Here is a 22,792-nt window from a genome sequence, read left to right as displayed (position 1 = left end):
GTTGCGTTTGCACACTTTAATGCTAGACTAAATGAGTGCATCATAAATGGCAGACAATTGTTAAGTAAGCTTCAGAGAAGATCCTTGTTCTTAGGTATGTCTATAATCATTTAATTAAAGACATAGTAAGTTACAGAAAAGCCCATGGAAAGATTTTTAAAAAAATAAGAACCTTCTAAAGTGGTTTACTTTTGAAGATTGGAGATGGTGGACTGGAAGTCAGCTACATTTCCAGTTGTTCCATGACGCAAGTTTCAAGCATCAGGACCACTGCTTCCCAGTGACATGAGTGAAAGCAGAAATTGACTGAAATTGTAGCATCACAGGGAGTGTTAGAGACACTCAGAAATTTGGGTTCATCGACCAAAGAATAAGAAAGAATATGTTGGAGCCAAGCTGGCTATGGCAGCAGCAGCAGTGCTCGTCCTCAGAGAGGGGAGGAAAAACAGAGAGAGAAACACAATGGACAGAAAACCTATATATCAGAGAAGCTGGCTGAACCTAGCTGATCCAGAGACTGCACTGTGAACCTGTATTTGAAAAGTGCTCAGTGATTTTCAACTGGCCACAGAGAACTTGGTCAGAACCATCTGGAGGCAATATTTGTACAGCTGCTGCTGCAGAGTTGGAAGGTCACAGCTAACACTGCCACACTGTCCCAGTAAGCTCATGCCATGTGGCCTAGGATGTACCACACAGAACATGATTAAAACAGGCACAGAGAAGAATGTACCCAGGGGTCAAGTCAGAAATATGGAGGGTTCACCTTCGAGTCTGGTAGTGCAAATATGACCCTAGTGGCACCCCCTCCTTCACAGAAAATATTAAGCTATTCCACAGACCCTCACCATAATTGTTCTTAGATTATCAGCAAGAATACCTGCAAAAGGGTTCAAGTGGAGTCAGACTTCCTGTTTCTCTGTCTCACAATAACTAAATTTGGCTGCGAGCCCTGAAGAGATCAGCACTCTAGATTCTGAGCACATCTTACTTTTGCACAACATTTACGGGCAGCTAGTGTCATAAATTTTCGAGTCCAAAATGATATATGATTGTATGTAAGAGTTTTCAGGTAGGAAGTGTGTTTACAAATGCAGAGTGCAAATCATGCTAATTTTAGTTCTTTTCCTATCCATATCCCTTTATTTCCTCTAATTGTTCTGACTAGTATTTCAAGAACTATGTTAAATAGAAGTGGTAAAAGAGAGCATCCCTATCTTATTCTAGTTTTTACAGGGAATGCTTTCAATTTTTCTCCATTTAGAATGATGTTGGCCTAGGGCTTAGCATAGATAGCTATCTTTTTGATATGATTCTGTATTTAATTTGCCAGTATTTTATTGAGAAATTTTGCATCTATGCAAGAATATAAAATCAATACCCATTAATCAAAGGCATTTCTATATATTAGTGACAAATCCTCTGAAAGAGAAACAAGGAAAATTACCCCATTTACAATAGCCTCAAAAAAGATAAAATACTTAGAAATCAACTTGACAAAAGAAGTAAAAGACCTCTAAAGTGAAAATTATAGAATACTAAAAAAAGAAAATAAAGAACATCTAAGAAGATGGAAAGATCTCCCTTGTTCTTGGATATTCAGAATTAAAATTGTCAAAATTACTGTACTACTAAAAGCACTATATAGATTTAATGCAATTCCAATCAAAATACCAATGATATTTCTCATAGAAATAGAAAAAATAGTCATGAAATTCATTTGAAAAATAAGAGACCAAAAATTGCGAAAGAAATCCTTAGCAAAAAAAGTGAAGTAGGTATCATCAATATATCAGACCTTAAACTATACCACAGAGCAATATTAACAAAAACAACATGATATTGGCACCAACATAGACTTGTAGACCAACGGTACAGAACAGAGAAAAAGAGACAAACCCCCATAAACATATATTAGACAAAGGCATCAAAAACATATATTGGAGAAAAGATAGCCTCTTCAACAAATGGTGCTGGGAAAACTGGAAATCCATATGCAACAAATTAATCCCCTATCTCTCACCATGCATAAATTTCAACTCAAAGTGGATCAAAGGCCTAGGAATTAAACCAGAGGCCCTACACCTAATAGAAGAAACAGTAGGCCCAAATCTCCATCATATTGGATTAGACCCCAACTTCCTTAATCAGACTCCTATAGCACAAGAATTAAAATCAAGAATCAATATAAATGGGATAGATTCAAACTAAAAAGCTTCTTCTCTGCAAAAGAAACAATCAGTGAGGTGAATAGAGAGCCTACAGAATGGGAGAAAATTTTTACTACATGCACATCAGATAGAATACTAATCTCTAGGATATATAAAGAAGTAAAAAATCTTAACACCCCAAAAACCCAAATGAACCAATCAATAAATGGGCCAAGGAACTGAACAGACACTTCTCAGAAGACGAAATACAATCAATCAACAAATATGAAAAATGTTCAAAGTCTCTAGTAATTAGAAAAATGCAAATCAAAACCACTCTAAAATTTCATCTAACTACAGTCAGAATAGCAGCTATTAAATTTCATCTAACTATAGTCAGAATAGCAGCTATTAAGTATACAAACAACAGGGCCATGGCTGTAGCTCAGTGGTAGACCACCTGCCTTGCATACGTGAGGCACTGGGTTTGATCCTCAGCACCACATAAAAATAAATACATAAAGATACTGACTGGATCTATCTACAATTAAAAAAATACAAACAACAATAAGTGTTGGCAAGGATGTGGGGAAAAAGGCAATCACACATTTCTGGTGGAATTGCAAATTGATGCATCCAAAAGTGAAAGCAATATTGAGATTCCTTGGAAAACTGGGGATAGAACCACCATTTGACCCAGCTATCTCACTCCTCAGTCAATACCCAAAGGACTTAAAATCAGCATACTACAGGGACACAGCCACATCAATGTTTATAGCAGCACAATCCACAGTAGCTAAATTGTGAGACCAATATAGATATCCTTCAGTAGATGAATGAATAAAGAAAATGTGGTAAATATACACAATGAAATATTACTCAGCATTAAAAGAGAAGAAAATTATGGCATTTGCAGGTAAATGGATGGAGTTGGAGAATATAATGGTAGGTGAAGTAAGTCAATCCCCAAAACACTAAATGCAGAATGCTCTCTGATATAAGGATGCTGTTTCATAATGGGGATGGGGTGCGCAGCATGGGAGGAATAGATAAACTTTAGATAGGGCAAAGGGGAGGGAGGTGAATGGAGAGGGCATAGGAGTAGGAAGATGGTGGAATGAGATGGACATCATTACCCTAAGTACATGTATGAAAACATGAGTGGTGCCATTCTACTTTGTGCACAACCAGAGACATGAAAATTTTGGCTCTATTTGTGTAATATGAATTGAGTTGCATTCTGCTGTCCTATATAACAAATTAGAATAAATAACATAAAATAAAGAAAGAAAAAAGAAAGCAGAGTGCAATAAATGCCTCTAGGTTTGGGCTGGGAGCCTTCAGAGAGATGTTTACACTTCAAAGGAGAGTAGTTAGATCCTAGAGAAAATCCTTTACAATAAAAACATAAGAGTGAATGGTGCTAATTAGGTTCCCTGAAAACCAGCTGGTGGGGGAAATGGGAGCAGAACCCTCCCTTTCCCAAGCACTACTTTTTCAGTGTCTTTGGTATTCAGGGCTGGGTTAGTTACCCATTCCAGTAAAAGAAGAAAAAATACTTTATTATATAGACTACTTCAAATTGGGAGCCTCTGAGCTTCCCTCTCCCTACACACTGGGTATAAAGTTCTAAAGAATTCTGGACTTGGGCTTCAGATGGACAAATGAATTTAGGTGAAAGCCCCCACTATGGAGTTAGCAGCAGCCAATAAACCTGCTTCCTGCTAATTCCTCAGTATCTAGCCTCAACTGTCCAACTTCATGACCAGTGGAAGCAGGTGTGAACACTCTCTGGGACTCAGCCTGGGAAAGCTGTGTTGGTGGGCAGCAGAGGGGGTAGAGGACTGGCTCCCTCACCCCATGTGTGGAATGCTTGGGAGGCTCCTGAGATCCAAACTCCCAGCAGAGAGCAGCAACTGCCAGGCCCTAGGGGTGTGCTGATCTAATCTCCCCCAGAGCAGACACCACCCAGCAAAGCCCCTGAGGCATGTTTAGAAGTAAGCACCCCACATGGAACACCCCTCATAGAAATCTGCCACAGCCCCACCCTGGCAGTGCATCCAGATGGTCTCTGTGTACAAAATGCCAAAGGACAGTTCTTCCCACTATCTCCTACCTCATGCTAATTATATGGAAAGAAGAGAGTCATCAGAACCAGCTTCAGTGGAAGGCCACTCCAACTAGAAGCTGCTTGGCCAACACAAAAACAAGGGGCCATTCTAAGATGGTAAAAAGTCCAAGAAATGGAAAGAAACCCTTGGGAACAGGCATTGATAATCCATATTTCCTGCACAATTTTAAGTACCTTGAATATTTTTCCTTCTTTGTTTCTTGGTGTTCCTGCTATACTGATTGGTTCATAGTATATATATACATACACATACATACTTCTTTTTTCTCATCTTTAGCATTTTCCTTTTTTATTTTTATTTGTTACATGACAGAATGGTTTACAATTCATATTACACATTTAGAACACAATTTTTCATATCTCTGGTTGTACACAAAGTAGAGTCACATCATTCATGTCTTCATACATAGGGTAAATCTTTAGCATATTTTTTTGAAAATTATTTTTTAGCAACTTTGTTTTGTTTATTGACTTTTATGTGGTGCTGACGATGGAACCCAGGGCCTCAAGAGAACTAGGCGAGCCCTCTACAGCCACAACCCCAGCCCCAAATCTCTAACATTTTTAATAGTTATTTTTCCTTGCTTTGTTTGAGGGTTATGATATTTTATTTTTGTTTTGTTTTTGTTTACTTGTTTCTTGTTTTTCTCTCTCTTCCTCCTTCTCACAATAACAGCTAAATTCCCTTGTTCTTTCTTCCCCCGCTCTTTTTTTTTGTATGTGCTATTTATTCTCCTGCATACTGATAACCTTCACTTGCTACATCTGTGTTCTCTCACTCACATTTTGAACATCTAAAGTTTTTTTTTTTACCTTCCTATCACATTTTCTTTTCTCTTAATGAACTATACTTTTATAATCTTTTAGAACTATTTGCTCCATGTAACTGCTGCCCCCAACCATTCATGCTGTTGCACTTATTAATTATGTGGATGGCACAGTTGACACCTGCTGCTTACTATAATGCCAGTTCTTGTCCACAGCTATTTACTGTCTTTGCTGCTGGCAATTGGTGACCTCACCATTACTGTTTCTGAGTAATTAGCACTATTGATATAGGAGTAGGCATTGGGTATTTATTTCAATGCTGTATGTTCTTTGCTTCACTTGTTGCTTTTTTTCTCCCTGCCTTTTCTGTGCAAGTGCTAGGAATCTACAGACCAAGTACAAGTTCACAGGGAATAAACTCTGCCACTGAAATAAACCCAGACAAGATACAGCTCACCTTGACCTACACCCAAATTAACTGGACACAAACTTTGTTAAAAATAATAGAAAATTCAAAATCCTAGAAGAAATAATCAGGTCCCAATTAGAAAGAGCTGACAGAACTCAGTTTCCACTTATGGGCATTCACTTCTACAGAAAATCAGACAGAAGACACTTTAGCAAGAGAAGGTCATGCCCTAAAAAAGACCCACACATAACACAAGAAGAGAAATCAATCCCGAAAGATATATAAAATCTATCCCAGGAATACATGAAATATGAATAAACAAGGTAACACAATACCTTGTGATGGCAAATTTCATCCTGTAAAATTAACAGTCATTGACAGAGAAATAAAAGTAATGACCATGTACCTCCTAGGCCTGTTTTCCTGTGCAGTAGCACACCTGCTGCCTTCTACCTCAAAGTGTAAAGATGGAGAATTAAAGGAGATTAAAGGAGAATCCCCACCCCCAACAAGCAGTTGTTGTCCCAAGAAAACAAAGAAGAAATGGGCAGACTCACCTCTCCCCAGAAGAGGTTCTGCCAATTCTTCAGGGCATGCAACCTGTTCAGTTTGTCCTCATGCTCCAAGTGCTCATTAGGAGGGTGGAAGTAACAGTTGATATCCTGCAGACTCAGGCTCTCCAATTATATGGGCAGGTTGGTTTCAGGAGTCTTCGCTTTCTTGCTGAGAGCATCCAGGCTCCTGAAATCACAGCAAACTTCTGCTGTCACTGACCCACAATTTTATGTCACTGTCTTTTGATTTACAGATAACTTCACAGAGTTATTTGCTCCCTCTAATACTGTGAAAGGCATATGGAAGGAAGGCCCTCCTGTCCTCCAACAGCAAGGATGAACTCATCCATTGGCAACTCTATTGCCACACAGAGGTGCCACGTTATATTATAAAAGCCCCACCTGGAGCTCCTCGCCTAGAGGCATAGGACCAATGATGACAAAACTAATGGTCTAAATATTTAGAAATCAACCAATATTAAGACTTCATTTTAAAGCACTACATCCTTTAAGGCGTGAAGCCACATCTTCCAGGATTCATAATTCTGACATTTTCTTGTTGTTTCTACTTTGATCACTGACACCAGCTATTACATTGTTTAATTCCTAGCAGTTGAAAAATATATTCTATTGATGTTAATCCAAAAATGTAACAGATTAAGGTATTTTTCTGTTATCCAAAAGAAATGCTTTTAAATACTTTCAAATCTAAAACTTAGATTAAGAAAGATGACTAAGGTGTATTTTCTCGCCTTTGGAGCAAAACGCTAGTGAATAAGAATATGATAATTTGTTGAGTTTACTGAGATTCTTGGTTTTAAAGCTCACAGCTTAGAATATGTCTGGAGAGCACGGTAAAATGTGATGCTTTTAAATAAAATTATTCCAAGGTAAAAAGTCTGTTAAAACATACAGACACACACACACACACAAAAACAGATACCATAAAGAAATAGGAGAATAGCACTATTCTAATTGATACAGTAATACTCATTAGTCATGACAAAATTCAATGCTCAAAAATAATTCAAATTCTTACTCTCTACATCAACAAAATTGTATGAAAATATTTTAGTGAAAAGAAATATTTTTGACTAAATTTTTCTGACTACATCAAAACTTATATTTTAGAAACAATAAAAGGCTTATTAATAATAATTAACTTAGCTTTGTACATTATAATGCTCAAAATATTTAAAATGTATCATCATTTACATGAAGATAACTATAGATCTCAATTACAAATTACATTTTGAAATATGGTACTTCCCGTTCATAAGTCAATAAAAATAAAACTGCAACTATTATAAAGTTTTTGAATAAAATCCCATACTAATTTTGTCAATAGCATTTCTATTCTCCACTTTCATAATTTCTATAAATTTTTCTATTTATTACAAGAAGTACTGTATAAAGCAATGGAATTAATAAGTAATACAAATGATAAATACAATATAAAAATGACACCTACCCCATCTCTAAGTCTCTAAGCCTTATTCCATGTGATGAAGTTTAAGGTTTAAATTAGGCACAGAAATGGAAAAAGCACTAGGGATACTATGAAGCTGCATGCTATGCACATTCTTCAGCCATATAAATGTCCTCCCAACACACACACACACACACACACACACACACACACACACACACATCCTGAGTGGGATGGTTTATAAAAGCAGATAATGATTAAGTGGATAGTAATATAATATTGGATAGGAAAGATCTTTCTTACATTTGAAAGCAAAAATAATTTATTAATTTAGCTATCTTGAGAAAATACTTTAAAATTTTTTTCCAACTAATACATTGTAGGAAACATTTGTAATTTATATATGACAAGAAATTAACAAAAACCTCATAATAGACTTGTAGAAACATTAGCAAGTAGAATACATCAACAAAATTTAAAAATATAAACATAAATATCCATTCCCCAAATATCCAAAAGCAAATTATAGAAACAAGATATATGTGCAAACTTGTTAAAATGTATACCTTTTTTTAACATCTTCATCATACTGAATTATCTGTATATATAAAGAGTGCATATTTCAGGCTGGGGTTGTGGCTCAGTGGTACAGCACTTGCCTCACACATGTGAGGCCCTAGGTTGGATCCTCAGCATCACATAAAAATAAATAAATAAAATAAAGTATTAAAAGAAAACTTTTAAAAAGTGCATATTTCAAAAATATTTTCCTCTCATGAAATTTGCAAATTTCAAGAGATAGATGATATCCATCCTGTACAGATGACATGGTGTACTAATATATTGGTATCAGAAAACACTTTGGCCACATTTCGTGTGTAGATATACAACTGTTTCAATCTTCAGGTGGAAAAATCAGTTATTACATGGACCACTATTTTTTAATGTAGTTAAAAAGCATATAAGTCTTCATTATTCTCTCTGTAAAAGGGAATTAAGTCAGTCTTACACAAAAACAAGTTGCAGAATAATCCCAACCTGTAGCTCTCAATTGAAAATTACATGCCCAACTTCTAAAAGCACATTCCTTTATCCTTCACTTAAAAGAAAAACACAATTATCTAAGTAGCATTTTGTATTGTGTTCTGTTGAACTCCCTCAATGTATTTTTACACTTTGAAATTTATTACTTGTAAACACAGAAAGAAAATGAAAATGAAATATCAAAGTACCAGGACAACAAAAGCAAAAGTACCTTATAAATCTACTGAAAAGTGAGACATTGCTCCAGATGACTTGGTCTGTGCATGTTTCTTCATGCTGAGATCTAGAAAAGTTTAAGCCATCATCCAGGTGGCCTTCCTGGTGCATAATAGCCTGTAAGAATGCAGAAGTGATGCCTTCATTCTGGGAATCCCCTTCCCAAGCCAGTGTCAACATGATGTGCTCTGAAATCACTGAACAGGAACAGAAACAGAATCAAAAGGTAGGTGGAGGCATCCCAATACCATCGTGTTCAGATTAAATAACACACACAGCACCCTGTACAAACTAGCTTTCAATATATTCATTCAGTTATTATTTTACAAAATGATTCAATAAATATTGACTTGAATAAAACAAACAGCAGGGAATTTCCACATATCTACATTCAACAAATGATCTTTGGCCTCAGAAAACTGTGAACAAGCTTCAAAGGGGAGATTGCACTTTGCCTCCCACTCCTACAGCATCACAGGCTTCACAGCAGATCCCAAGAGGCTGACCAATCACCAAGCACCGAGCAATGCTTCTGAAGCCTTGAAGTTCAAAACCGAATATTTTTGTTAGCTCTTCTATTAGGCTCTATGTTTTAAACTTTCTATGAAATGGTAACACTAGGAGAAGTAAATGCATAAATCTGAAGTGCACTGTTCAATGAGCCTGAGAGTTTGCCCTCCTGCAGGGACACTTCCAACAAGGTAGCTCAGTATCAAAGAAAAATGACATTTCATAACATATGAAAATGGTATGAAATGCAAATATAATTAACCATGAATAAAACATTTAATTTTCATTATGAATATAGTCAATAATTCTGAATAAAATAAATACACACATATCTAGTAGGATTTCAAATAACAACACGTTATGGTCAACTACAGCTTATTCTATGAATTTAGGGATTTTTCAACATTTGAGTATATGGGTAACTTATTTATCAATGAAACAAGGACCCTAAACATGATTTTTATCTCCTGTAATTGAAAACAATTCAGCAATTATTGCTAACTTTTAAAAAGCTAAGTAAAATCAGATTAGCAAGAGACTACATATATATAAAAATAACATCAGTTTTCCTAAGGATGCAAAACTTGTGACTTCTATGAATCAGGAGTGAAAAAAATCTCTCTGGTCAAAGAGGCAGGGACAAATTTAGGAGGGAATGTTTGGCAACTTTCTTGGGGAAACTTAAGGAAAATGGAAATGTCTCACATGGAGGTATGTGTCTGGGTAGCCCCAGTGCAACCATCTGTCAAAACTCTACAGCTAAGCTTTGATGTTGAAATGTACAGAAAGTTTGCCCCTACTAAATGCAAATAAGGAACAACCAGAAGCTACTATGAAGGGGCAGAAAGATGAAAGTGCCATAGAAACAAAATGAGAGAATTGTTGATGGTGAGCCATGGATTGTGCATCTTGCTACTTCTCTGTTTGTTATTTTGTTTGCCTGTATGTATTTAAATTTTTATACAAAATCATTATGTCACTGCCTCTTCTCAATATCTTGGCTCTACATTCTGTTATTATCAATAACCTCACTTTACAAGCAAGGAAGCTGGAGTTCAAGGAGTGACATGACTTGCTCAGGTAGTTAGTTAGCTGCAGAATTGACATTAGAAGCCTTGGCTTCTGATTTTCCATTCCTTTGGTGAATAATACCCTGTCCAATAAACTCTGTTATATAGTGAAAAATACAAGTTGTACAACAACAAATGAAGACTCATAATCAAAGTCAAAATATGATACATGTAGAATTTGTATATGGAAATTTCCATGAATTAGTTCCATTTCAACTGGTTTCCAAAGACAACTCCAGCTCAACTGTACATCTCCTGAGCAAATAAATGCATCATCTTGCAGCACACACATGCACATAACAAGGACTTGAAAAATTCTTATTTTACAAGCTGCACACCTGCACTCTTCCAGAATTTGGCATGGTGACTGTTTCCATGCACATCAGCTAGGGGAAATGAGCACAGAAATGCTCAGGCCTTCCAGCAGCTGTGCACCAGCAGATGCTCCTTTTAACTTCACAGTACCTGCCAGTGACACAGAGCACTGTTATAGTTTCCCTGTCTTCATCGTCACCTTTCTCCATAGAGACAGGAAAACAGAGCCATGCTTCCTAGAAACATTTGAAAACTGGAACTGAAGGTGCTGGTAACCCAAGACACTTACAGCTACCTCAAAGCCACCCTAGTTCCACATTTATAGAGCATATAAATGCCGACTCATTCCTACTTAGGTACACACAAACAACATTTTGATTCATGTCACTGCCAATGCACTCTCTAGAATCCATGTTGTGCTTTCAATGTGCTCTATTTCTGAAATCACCCACGACAACTCAGATATTTCATGTGGGTATTCATGCAAAGCTCACAATGTCCCATTTTATAATTAATTTCTTTTCAACCTTAAAATAAAAGAATATTTTGCATTGGAATCCTTTACAGTTCTGTGGATTTCAATATTTTGTGAATTTACCCATAGGATTGTTGTTAAACAAAACTACAACTTACTAAATAAATTAAATATACAATTCCCTTATCAAAAAAAAGTCAAAATCCTCCAATGATTAAACAAATTTTTCCCTTCATTTTCCCATTTCTGGCCCCTATACTTTGTCTATTTCTCCTTAACATGGCAAGCTTTCCTGATGTAATAATTTTCTTTCATGAATATAAAAATAGGTAATCACAATCTTTTTAATATAACCTTTACATTGAGCATAAAATAAAGACCAGGGATTGGAACTCCTGATAATACTGAGCTTACATTCTATTCATAGAAGAATCCAGACACAGGTGTGCTCTCAGGACCATGAACATACACTTCAATCAAGTGCATGAGGAAGGATGCTTGAAAGATCTGGTAAGCACTTCCACTCAGGCCACTTCCCTTTCCTACTCATTGTTAATAACTCATCACATAGAGGTACGGGCTTGTGAAACAGCAACTTTCCCAGAAAATTGGCAGTATAAACCCTAAAGAGACCATCTCATTGTACTGTCCTTTATCACAACACTAAGCCCATGGTCCTACGGTGCACACTTACCAAGTATTGCTCAAAGGACTCGCTAACTAGGACGAGATCACCTCCAACCCATAGTTTCTCGCCTTCTGATCACTGCTTCAAGGCAGGATGTATAGTCCACCAACAGGCCTCATCTGCAGAGTGACAGGAGAGTGAAACACTGAGAAGTTGTCTTTTAACTTATAATCCATTTTATTTGCCACTGATTCCATTAACATAACTTCAGAAATGTAAAATTTTTATGCAAATTTCTCTCAGACCATGAAAATCTAAAGAACTTAGTCAATTTAACTTACAATAAGACATACGGAAATGCAAAGTTTCTTCTGATAGAAACTGGGTACAACATTTTGAGAAGGTTGGTATCTCTCCCTTTACCCCACTAAAAACTATTTAATATTTATATAAATTCACATGAGACCAAACCTAGCAGCACCCCAGACCTGATTTCACTCTATGCAATCACATGCCATTCCCTGTTCACATTGCTCTTCCATAATAGCATCTAGCTTGGTGTTACTTTAGTATCAGAAGGACTTTGCAATGTGACAGTTTCCATTCTGATTATTTTGCTCTCCCAGGTTTAAGATACTTATTCAAAAAAGAATGTCAAGTGTTGTCACCATTCTGTCCCATTTTTGCTTGCTTTATTGTTATTTTAAAATGTAGTTTCTGGGGATGTGACTGTGCCTCAGTGGCAGAGTGCTTGCCTCACATATATGAGACACTGTGTTTGATCCTCAGCACTACATAAAAATAAATAAATAAATAAATAAAAGATTGTCTCCATCTACAAGTAAAAAAAATATTTTAAAAAATGTAATTTCTGTTAATCTCAGAGTACAAAAAGATTCCTACTATATAAGGAAACATTGTGAAAAGATCCAGTTACACATTAAATCAAATAGCTTCTTCTAAATGAGTCAAGCATAACCATAGACCATGTCCATTTATCCTACTTCAGCATTACTGCTGAGGTTAGAGTGTAGGCACATCATCCTTCAATCTGCCAAGACCTGAAGGGAGGTTCTCTCCATATCTATTAGCTAACAATTACCATCTTTCCCCTTCCACAGGTTTTTTACTTTTCTATAACACATTTCTTCTTCCTAAACCCTGGATACTATAATGCAAGGCCCCTAATAGCCGGAACTTTGCAATATTTTATTCGCTGTGGTCTTCCCAGCTCCTAACAGCATACTGTAGCCACTCAACATAATCTGCATGAATGAATAAATGACTAATCCAACAATATTTCTTAAGAATCCTTATAGTTAATATGTAGCTTGTGCCTCAAGCTAATTTTCTTACACAATCTTAATTGCAGGTCACCTGGCAGAATTCCTTATCTTTATTGATCACATACACATTTTTAGAGTTGCAGATAGTTTTTCACTCACTCACACAAACATTTACAGTAACTACTATTTGCCAATCACTGCTCCACAGCAAAATAAATCACCGGCCTAATCACCCTAATCACCTTCCTGTCTTCTGAACAGGAACCATTTTAGCACATTTAGTAATGTGCTAAAATATATTAAGTGAGAAAAATAAAACCTTAAAAAATACAGAAGAATTACTGAGCCTATAGAAAATGAAATAAAAATGAGAAAGCCTGGCATTCTCAGAATGTATTAATTAGGTTCATAAATATAGCTATTTGTCCATTTGTTGTTTATGAATTTAGAGAATATGGGAAACTATTTTAAATGTGTAGCTACATGATGTTTAAAATGTAAAAATAATACATACTAACAGGGTACCATGTGATATTTTGATACATGCAAATGATCTGCAATGGTCACATTAGGTTAAAGAACACCTACATCCTCAAACATTTCCTCTTTGTTTATGGTGAAAACATGTGGACCGTTTTCTTCTAGCTTATTGAAATATACCAAACATAACTGGTACCAAGACTCACACTACTGTCCAATAGCATTCCAGAATGTGTCTTATGGTTCTGCTTTGTTTATTTCAACAGCACCAGGGACTGAACCCAGGACCTTTCAAACACTGAGCAAGTGCTCCACCATGGAGCTAAACCCAGAACCTACCAGAAAACATTTCTGGAATGAGTGAGAGAATGGACTGAGTCCTCTCCTGAAAGGAACAAAGTTGGACTACTTCCTTCCATTCTTTTTTCTACTTGGTCTCATGTTTTTTAATTACAAAAGTCATGCAAACTCTTTGTAAAAGATTAAACAGCCAAACTGTACAGAGGTTTATAAAATAAGTGTAAAGTCCCCAGAGAACTGAGAAGAGTTCTCTTATTTTGACTTTCCAAAAGAAAAAGTGTGTTAATATATACCTTTTTTTTTGTTTTCAAAACATGGAAATGCACATATCCTTAGATAGATATTCAACACAATGCCCAATGGGCAGAGAAATGAAGGAGGTTTTCATTCTCTACTCTTTGTTTGAATGTTGACATTGAGTATCTTACATGTGTATACTTAAAATCTGATTAAAATGAGAGATATGTGGTGATATTTTATAAACTAACCAGTGAACATCCAGTAAGCTGGATAGTAAGTACTAGTTTCCCCCTCCAAACTCATGAAAGAATAGAGTTTGAAACCTAGCTTGAATATCCAACTAATTACATTAGGAAAAATAGACACTTCCTCACTCTATCAAAATGTCAAGTAAGAAAGAATTTTTTCCTGACTCTACCCCAAGGACACTGTTCTAACGTATCTCCAATGGCGTCTTATACAATCATCCAACCCAACCCCAGCCAGGCTCTCCACTGTCCCCAAGTCCTCACCTGTGGTGTCCTCATGCAGGCCAATGTCAAAAGCTTATCAGTTAAAGAGCACCAGGAGGAGACGCACAACAGATACTAAAAACACAGAACCAGTGCTGGGGTTGTGGCTCAGTGGTAGAGTGCTTGCCTAGCATGTTCAAGGCCCTGGGTCTGACCCCTCAGTACAACATAAGAATAAACAAAGCTATTGTGTCCAAGTAAAAAATAAATATTAAAAAAAAAAACAGAACCAGAAGTAGTCGCTCAACATTTATAGTCACGGTGGAGTCCTGTTCTGCAACTGATTTGATATGTGTGTGTCTCTCTTCTGCTTAGCCTTTTTCTTAAAATCTGGATGCCTCTGTACAAAGCCCAGGTTTTTAACTTCTGAAGCAGAACAGCCCTAGCATAGCATTCATTAGGAGTGATATTCTAAAGGTAATATGTCTTTTTCCCTCATCAAAGATTAAGGAAATGTTCTGTGTCACAACAACACAAGTAACTGGGGATGTGTTTGTACATCTCTCACTTCATGTGATATTCATGATCCCCAGCTAGAGCACAGCGTGGTCTGACAATGATAACCGGCTCCCTAGCAGAAATTGAAAAACTATTCAATTTTATCTTCTAGTTCTGTTTTCCCCTCATTTTTTTTTAACTCTCTGAAATCCATCCAGAATTGCTTAATTTTGGAGTGCAGCATGACACTTTACTTTAAATGAAGTTTCACTGTGTATGTGTTTCCCTAGGAGGAATTGGACTCTCTCCATACTATCGTCACCCCCTACCCTAGGTTTCCCTAACTGTGTTCATAAAGTTTAGGGTCATTTTTCAGGCCAACTCCCCTACCCCTACTCCAACTCCAAGCACCTTTTTAAGTGCTATAAGGAAGAGGACACAAAATGAATGTAATATGAGCTTGCAGTACACCACCATCTGCACAAAGCACGCTCACAGCCAGTAATAACAGGACCCTGTGAAGAGGACACAGAGATAGTTCTGGGGATTAGGAAAGGCCAGGCCTCTACCCAAAAGCTCTGGACAATTAATGCAAAGGATATAAAATTCCCATTATGGAGTAAGGCCCATCCAGCTAAATGGCAGCCAGTGAGTGTGTGAAGACAGGAGATGAACTGATTGGGGGAAGTCAGCACCATAGGGATGTGTGATCCACTTGACCTGGAGACCCCTACTTGGCCTGCTGACTATGAAGCACAGGCTCTCATGGTTATAAAAGAGGCTTCAAGGGTCTCCAAACCTGTATTGAGTCAGCACAGGACTGTGTGTCTGACCTGGAGACAGGCAGCCCAGAGGGATCTCTGAAGTTCACAGACTTCAGATACAAACTGTGTTAAATGTCTGTTTTTATTATAGAAAAAGTAACAACTTTACAATACTTCCCAGACAAAAACAAGGTGATGCCTGTTGAAGTCATCTGCGATTTTCCTCAAAAATATTACAGTCCTCAGCACTGCAGTTATGAACAGACATACTCTCTTCTAGGCTTCACAATAACACTGAGGTAGATGCTATAATCATCTTATTAACTTCATTAACTTCCATGGAAGCATGGACTTGGCCTATTCACTCTGTATTCCACACCTAGGATAGTACCTAGCACACAGAAGTTGAGCAAGAAAAGTGAATAAAGGACCCAAAGAAATTTTCAGACACATTTAAAATTTTAAAAAAACCCAGCAAAGTATCCCTGGTTGTGTAGTAGCAAAGCATAACTGTACCCAGACATCAACACCAACATGCAAAGTAGACTCAACTCTAAGATGCTGTTAATGCTGAAATGCAGAGTAACCTCAGCTTAGCCACCACTGAGTGTGCAGGCTAAAGCTCCTGAGTCAACAGATACCTGTCACCAGATAGCTGTCAGGTCAATGTTGATCCAGGATTATTTTCATAGTTTTAACTAATTTGTACATGGGCATGAACTTTAATGCAATTCATATAAAAAAATCCCAATGACAATTCTTCACAGAACTAGAAAAAGCAGTCATGAAATTCATTTGGAAAAGTAAGAGACCCAGAATAGCCAAAGCAATCCTTAGCAAGATGAGTGAAGTAGGACACATAATAATAGAATAGCTTAAACTGTACTACAGAGCCACAATAACAACAACAGCATTGTATCAGCACCAAAACAGACGTGTAGACCCATGAATGGTACAGAATAGAAGACACAGAGACAAACTCACAAAAACACAGTGATCTCATACTAGACAAAGGCGCCAAAAAACATACATTGGAGAAAAGAAAGCCTATTCAACAAATGATGCAGGGAAAATTGGAAAGCTACATATAACAAAAAGAAAGTAAACCCCTCTCACTCTGAAAAAAACTCAACTCAAAATGGATCAAAGACTTGGGCACTAGAACATACCTCCTGTGCCTAATAGAAGAAAAAGTAAGCCAAAATCTTCACGATGTCAGCCTAACATCTAACAGCCTTAATGAGAATCCTACATTCCAAAATGTAATTCAAGAATCAATAAACCAGATGGATTCAAACTAAAAAGCATCTTCTCAGCAAAGGAAACAATCAATAATGTGAAAAGAGAGCCTACAGAATGGGAGAAAATCTTCACCACATGCACCTCAGATAGAGCGCTAATCTCCAGGATATATGCAGAACTCAAAAAAATCAAAGAACCAAATCAATAAATGGGCTATGGAACTGAACAGACACTTCACAGAAGAAGCAACAAATACATGAAATAATGTTCAACATTTAGCCATTAGAGGAAAGCAAATCAAAACTACTCCAAGATTTCGTCTCACCCCAGACACAAACATGATTATCAAGAATACAATTACCAAATAACAATAAATGTTGGCTAAGATGTGAGGAAAATGGTGCATGCACACATTGCTGGTGGGAATGAAAATTGGTGCAAACATTATGGAAAGCAGTATGGAGATTCCTCAGAAAACGTGAAATGGAACCAACATTTGACACACCTATCCCTTTCCTCATTTTATACCCAAAGGACTTAAAATCAGCATATTACAATGAAACAGCCACATTATGTTTACAGCAGATCACCTCATAACAGCTAAACTATGGAGCTAACCTAGGTGCCTTTCAACAGATAAATGGATAAAGAAAATGAAATATGAAATGTGGTGTGTATGAGTGTATATATATATATATATATATATATATATATATACATATGTGTGTATGTGTGTGTGTATATACACACACATATACATACACACAAAAAAACAATTTTACATACATACTTATATATATGATAGAATACAACTCAGCCTTAAAGAAGAATGAAATTATGGCATTTGCTGGTAAATGGATGGAGCTTATCATTCTAACTGATAAGCCAATCCCCAAAAAACAAAGGTTGAAAGTGTTTTCTGATATGCTTATGCTAATCACAATAAGCCGGGGGGTATGGAAGAATATATTTGCTTTAGATTGAATAGAGGAGTGAAGAGATGGGAAGGAGTATAATGAGTAAAATGGATAGTAGAATGAATCACACATAATCATCCAAAGTAATATACAATTACATGACTGGTGTGATGCTACATTCTGCACAACCAGAAGCATGAGAAATCATACTACATTTATGAATGATATGTCAAAGTGCTTTCTATGGTCATGTAGAATTAGAACATGTTTTTTTATAAGTAGATTAAAGAAAACATACCAATTTGCAGGAAAAACAATATGACTACAACATCTGCCATAAATGGATCCACCTAGAGACAATCACGCTAACTGAAGCTAAGCCAGTTTTCAAAAAACAAAGGACAAATATTTTCACTGCTATGTGGAAGTTATCCCACAACAGGAGGGGTGATGGGAACAGAAGTGCAGTAGATTAGACAATGGGGAATGGAGGGAAAGGAGGGGGTATAAACAAAGGAAAGACAGTGGAAAGACTGTGACACAGCTTTCCCATGTATATACATGGAAACAACACAGTGAATCCCACCACCATGTACAGCCTAAGAATGCAACTCTAAAGAGATAAGGTATAATTATACAAATATGGACTGTATCAAAATGAATTTTATGGGCCAGGGTTTTGGCTCAGTGGTAGAGCAATTGCCTAGCATGTGTGAAGCACTGGGTTTAATTCTCAGTAGTGCATATAAATAAAATAAAATAAATGGTCCATTAATAACTTTAAAATTTAAAAAAAACGGATTTTATAACTAAAGTAACCAATAAATGAAAATTAATGAAATGAAACATTTCCTAGGTTCCTTTAAACTATAGCACTGAAATCAACTTCTAATGAATGGGGAAAAAAAAAGCTTTTAAGAGTGGGTTTAGTCTCTCCCACTTTTCTGCCAAATGATGACACAACTATTGAGACAGACTTTTCCCGCTTCTGACGTCCAGAACTGTGGGAAATAGTTTTATATTCTTTATGAATCTCATAATTTTCACTACTAGAAATTAAAATTAACAAATTTCAATATTTAGACGCTAATTATCTAACATATAACAATACCTTTGAAACCGGAGTTTTAAGATCAACCTCCATGGCTTCTACTGGCAGGTAGGAGACTGCGAGCGCGGGGGGGGGGAGGCCTCTGCAGCAGAGAGGAGTCCTAGCTCCTCATGGCGGGCCATTCCATCCAGCGTGGCAGCAGACCTCAGCAGATCCTCAACCATTTCTTCTTCTTTCTGCAGTCTCTTTCGTCAAAGAATCATCTCCTGGAACCAAAGCAGGCTGGAATGTCGGTGGAACTCGGCGGAACTCCAGCTGAACTCAGGCGAAACTCCGGTGAAACTCCAGAAACTCCAGCGAACTCCAGCTCAGCAACCTTGAACACCTTGGCAGCTTCTCCTCCTCAGAATAGCCTCCAAGGGGTTTATATAGCACTTGGTCTAATGCTATTGGTCCAAACTTATGCTAATTAGGACTTGAAAGAAGTACCAATGCTATTGGCCCAAAGTTATGATAATTGGGTTGGACACACACGAACGCCATTGGTCAGTCTCTTTTTAATATTCATAGTAAATTCATTCATAAAAACAGCCCCGAATTCCCACGCTGACAATGAATGAATGGGGTGGGAAGTGGCTCAATGGCAAAGCTGTAAAGCGCTTGCCTCACATTCCCAAAGCCATGGGTTTGATCCCCATTCCAAGAACAAAATGGAAAAACAAATTACAGATACATGAATGCCAGCAACAAGGAAATAACAAACTTTATCAATACATAAATACTTATTCATTCAAAAACATACCTGCTCTGCATTCTGCAGGATCGACCACTTATCCTTTACCTCTTAAAAACAATTTGTCCCAAAAGTTGAGAGTCATGGACCATGTCTTAAGTATCTCTCTTCTGCACCTATGCCAGAGGTGACATGGATGTGTGGAATGTAATCCTGCTGAGGATCAAGGTCTCATTTGGGGCCAGCTTGAGAAGCATTGCAGGTGATATCACATAATAACTACTTGTTAAAATTCAAATGCATGCATGAAAAAATGATATAGGACCAAAAGATGGTATGATTAAAGGTCAACAAGAAGCAAATAGGGCTGGGGTTGTGACTCAGTGATAGAACTCTTGTCTCCCACATGTGAGGCACTGGCTTTGATTCTCAGTACCACCTAAAACAAATGAATAAAATAAAGGTCCAGAGATACCCGCCTGAGCTCAGGCCTTTCCCAGATGCACTGGAGCTGTGGCCCAGTGTAGCCTGCTTTCATCCCTCCACCAGTGGGATGCTCAGGCCCAGCCCAGGACCGCTTCCACTCACCTGTAGACACCAGCCAGAGCTCATGTACAGTCCAGATCTACCCCCCGCCAAGTTGGGTGGGAGGCCAGACACAGGGTAGGCCTGCATCCATCCCCAAACCAGGATACCTGCAGCAAGCTCAGGTCCTGCCCAGGACCACCTCCGCACACCAGCAGACACCTGCTGGAGCTCAGGCTCTGCCAAGATCAGCCTTGAGAACCTGCATGGAGCCTGGGAAAGAGTAGGTCCAGGACCATTCCAACATTGGCCGACCCTCCCCGGAGCTGAGACTCGGGCAAGGACTGCTTCTGCCCACCAGCAGACGACTGCAGGAGCTCAGATCCAGTCCAGAGCCACCCAAAGGACCTGCAGAGAACACAGGGCCCAGGGTAGGCTGAGTCCATCCACTCATTGTGAGACTCCTGCCAGAGCTCAGATTCTGCCCAGGACTGCCTCCACCCTCCAGTACCTCCCTCCAGAGCTCAGGTTTGGACCAGGATAGACTGCCCACCAACAGACACTCGCTGGTGGCCAATCCTGGCCCATTTCAGCCTCGATGACCTGAGTGGCAGCTGAAGCCCAGAGTAGACCCTGGTCCTTCCTGCCACCAGCAGACCCCACCCCCAGTATCTCAGGCTCCCACCAGATAAGCCTTGCAGATGTGTACAGGAGCCCAGGAAGAGGGTAGCCCTGGGAACATATGGCCACCACCAAACCACCACTTGAGCTCAGTCTCAGCCCAGGACTGATTCCACCACAAGCAGAAGCCTGCAAGAGCTCATACAAGGCCCAGATCAGCCTCACTACCCTGCACGGGAACCTAGGCAAGGGGAGGCCCTGTTCTACCCAGTCACCTGCAGAACCCCACCAGAGCTCCAGCTCTGCCCAGATCCAACTCGAAGACCTGGCAGGAAGAAACCCTAGTCCAGGGTAGCCCATGTCCTTCCAGTCTTCAAGAGACTGGCATCCAAATTCAGGGTCTGCCCATGACCAATTCTGCCCACTAATAGACAATTGCAGAACATCAACCCCAGACCAGATCAGCCTCACTGACAGGCATGGGAGCCTGGCCCAAGTAGGCCTGATACCACCTGCCACAGAAGGCCCCAAGCAGAGCTCAGGCCAGACACAGGACTGCCTCAGATCAACAGGCAGAGCTCAAACTCGGCCAAGATTGACCTCGCTGACCTGCTTGGGAGCCCAGGCAAGGGGTGGCCTGGTGTCATCTTGCCACGTGTAGAACTCCACCAGAGCTCGAGCTCTGCCCAGATCCAAGTCCATGAACTGGCAGGAAACGAAGCCCAAGCCCAGGGTAGACCAAGTGCATCCAGTCACCATAAGACTGGCACCAGAGCTCAGGCTCTGCCCATGAATGACTCCGCCCACTGGCAGTCAGTGAAGTTCAGCTCCAGTCAGATCAGCCCTGCTGACAGGCTCAGGAGCCTGGTCCAAGGTAGGCCTGGGACCAACTGCCACAAGCAGGCCCCTAGCAGAGCTCAGGCCAGAAATAGGGTAGTCTCTGCCCAAAGGCTGACCCCTGCAGGAGCTCATCTGCAGGCCCTATCTGCCTCACTGATCTGCTCAGGAGTCCAGAAAAGGGTATGTCCTGTTCCCTCCTGCCAACAGCCACACTCTGCTGGATCTCAGGATACAACCAGGTAAGCCTTGCAGATTTGCACAGGAGCCTGGGAAGATCGGAGCACTGGGAACATATGGCCACCACAAGACCATCACCTGAGTTCAGGCTTGGCCCAGGACTGACTCTGCCCACAGGCAAAACCCTGCCAAAGCTCATACAAGGCCCAGATCAGTCTCACTACCCTGTGCTAGAGCAAGGGGAAGCCCGGGTCCATCCCGCTGCCTGCAGAACCCCATCTGAGTTCCAGCTCTGCCCAGATCCAACTCGACTACCTGGCAGGAGACAGAGCCCGAGCCCAAGGTACCCGGAATCTATCCAGTCACCTTCAGACTGGCACCCGAGCTCAGGCTCCGCCCAGGAATGACTCCACCCACTGTCAGCCACCAAAGTTCAGCCCCAGTCCAGATTAGCCTCGCTGAGAGGCACGGGAGCCTGCCCCAAGGTAGACCTGGGACCAACTGCTGCAAGACTAGCGCTCAGGCCAGACACAGGACCACCTCTGACCACAGGCAGAGCTCAAACATGGCCAAGATTGGCCTCGCTGACCTGCCCAGGAGCCCGGGTAAGGGACGGCTCGGTTCCATCCCACCACCTGCAGAACCCCACCAGAGCTCCAGCTCTGCCCAGATCCAACTCGGTGACCTGGCAGGAGATGAAGCCCGAGCTCAGGGTAGCCCAAATCAATCCAGTCACCATGAGACAGGCACCAAAGCTTGGGCTCCGCCCATGAGTGACTCCGCCCACTGAGAGTCACTGAAGTTCAGCCCCAGCCCAGATCAGCAGTGCTGACAGGTGTGGGAGCCTGGCCCAAGGTAGGCCTGGGACCAACTGCCACAAGCAGGCCCCTAGCAGAGCTCAAGGGCCTGTACACACAGTACAGCCTTGCCCACAAGCAGACACCTTCTGGAGCTCAGGCTCTTCTCA

General features: G+C 39.6%; 1 long non-coding RNA gene across 1 annotated transcript; it reads right to left on the bottom strand.

Moving 5' to 3' along the window:
* Window positions 1-6,011: 6,011 nt before the first annotated feature.
* LOC107155926 lies at window positions 6,012-19,728 on the bottom strand. Its single transcript, XR_001505271.2, has 4 exons — window positions 18,990-19,728; window positions 11,766-11,878; window positions 8,697-8,818; window positions 6,012-6,199 (listed from the first exon to the last, which is right to left on the bottom strand). It is a non-coding gene; the product is annotated as an uncharacterized LOC107155926 (long non-coding RNA).
* Between the last annotated feature and the right edge of the window lie 3,064 nt (window positions 19,729-22,792).

This window comes from Marmota marmota, unplaced genomic scaffold (genome assembly GCF_001458135.2).
Source record: "Marmota marmota marmota unplaced genomic scaffold, marMar, whole genome shotgun sequence".
Classification (NCBI taxonomy): domain Eukaryota; kingdom Metazoa; phylum Chordata; class Mammalia; order Rodentia; family Sciuridae; genus Marmota; species Marmota marmota.
This window is presented reverse-complemented; position numbering and strand designations above follow the sequence as displayed.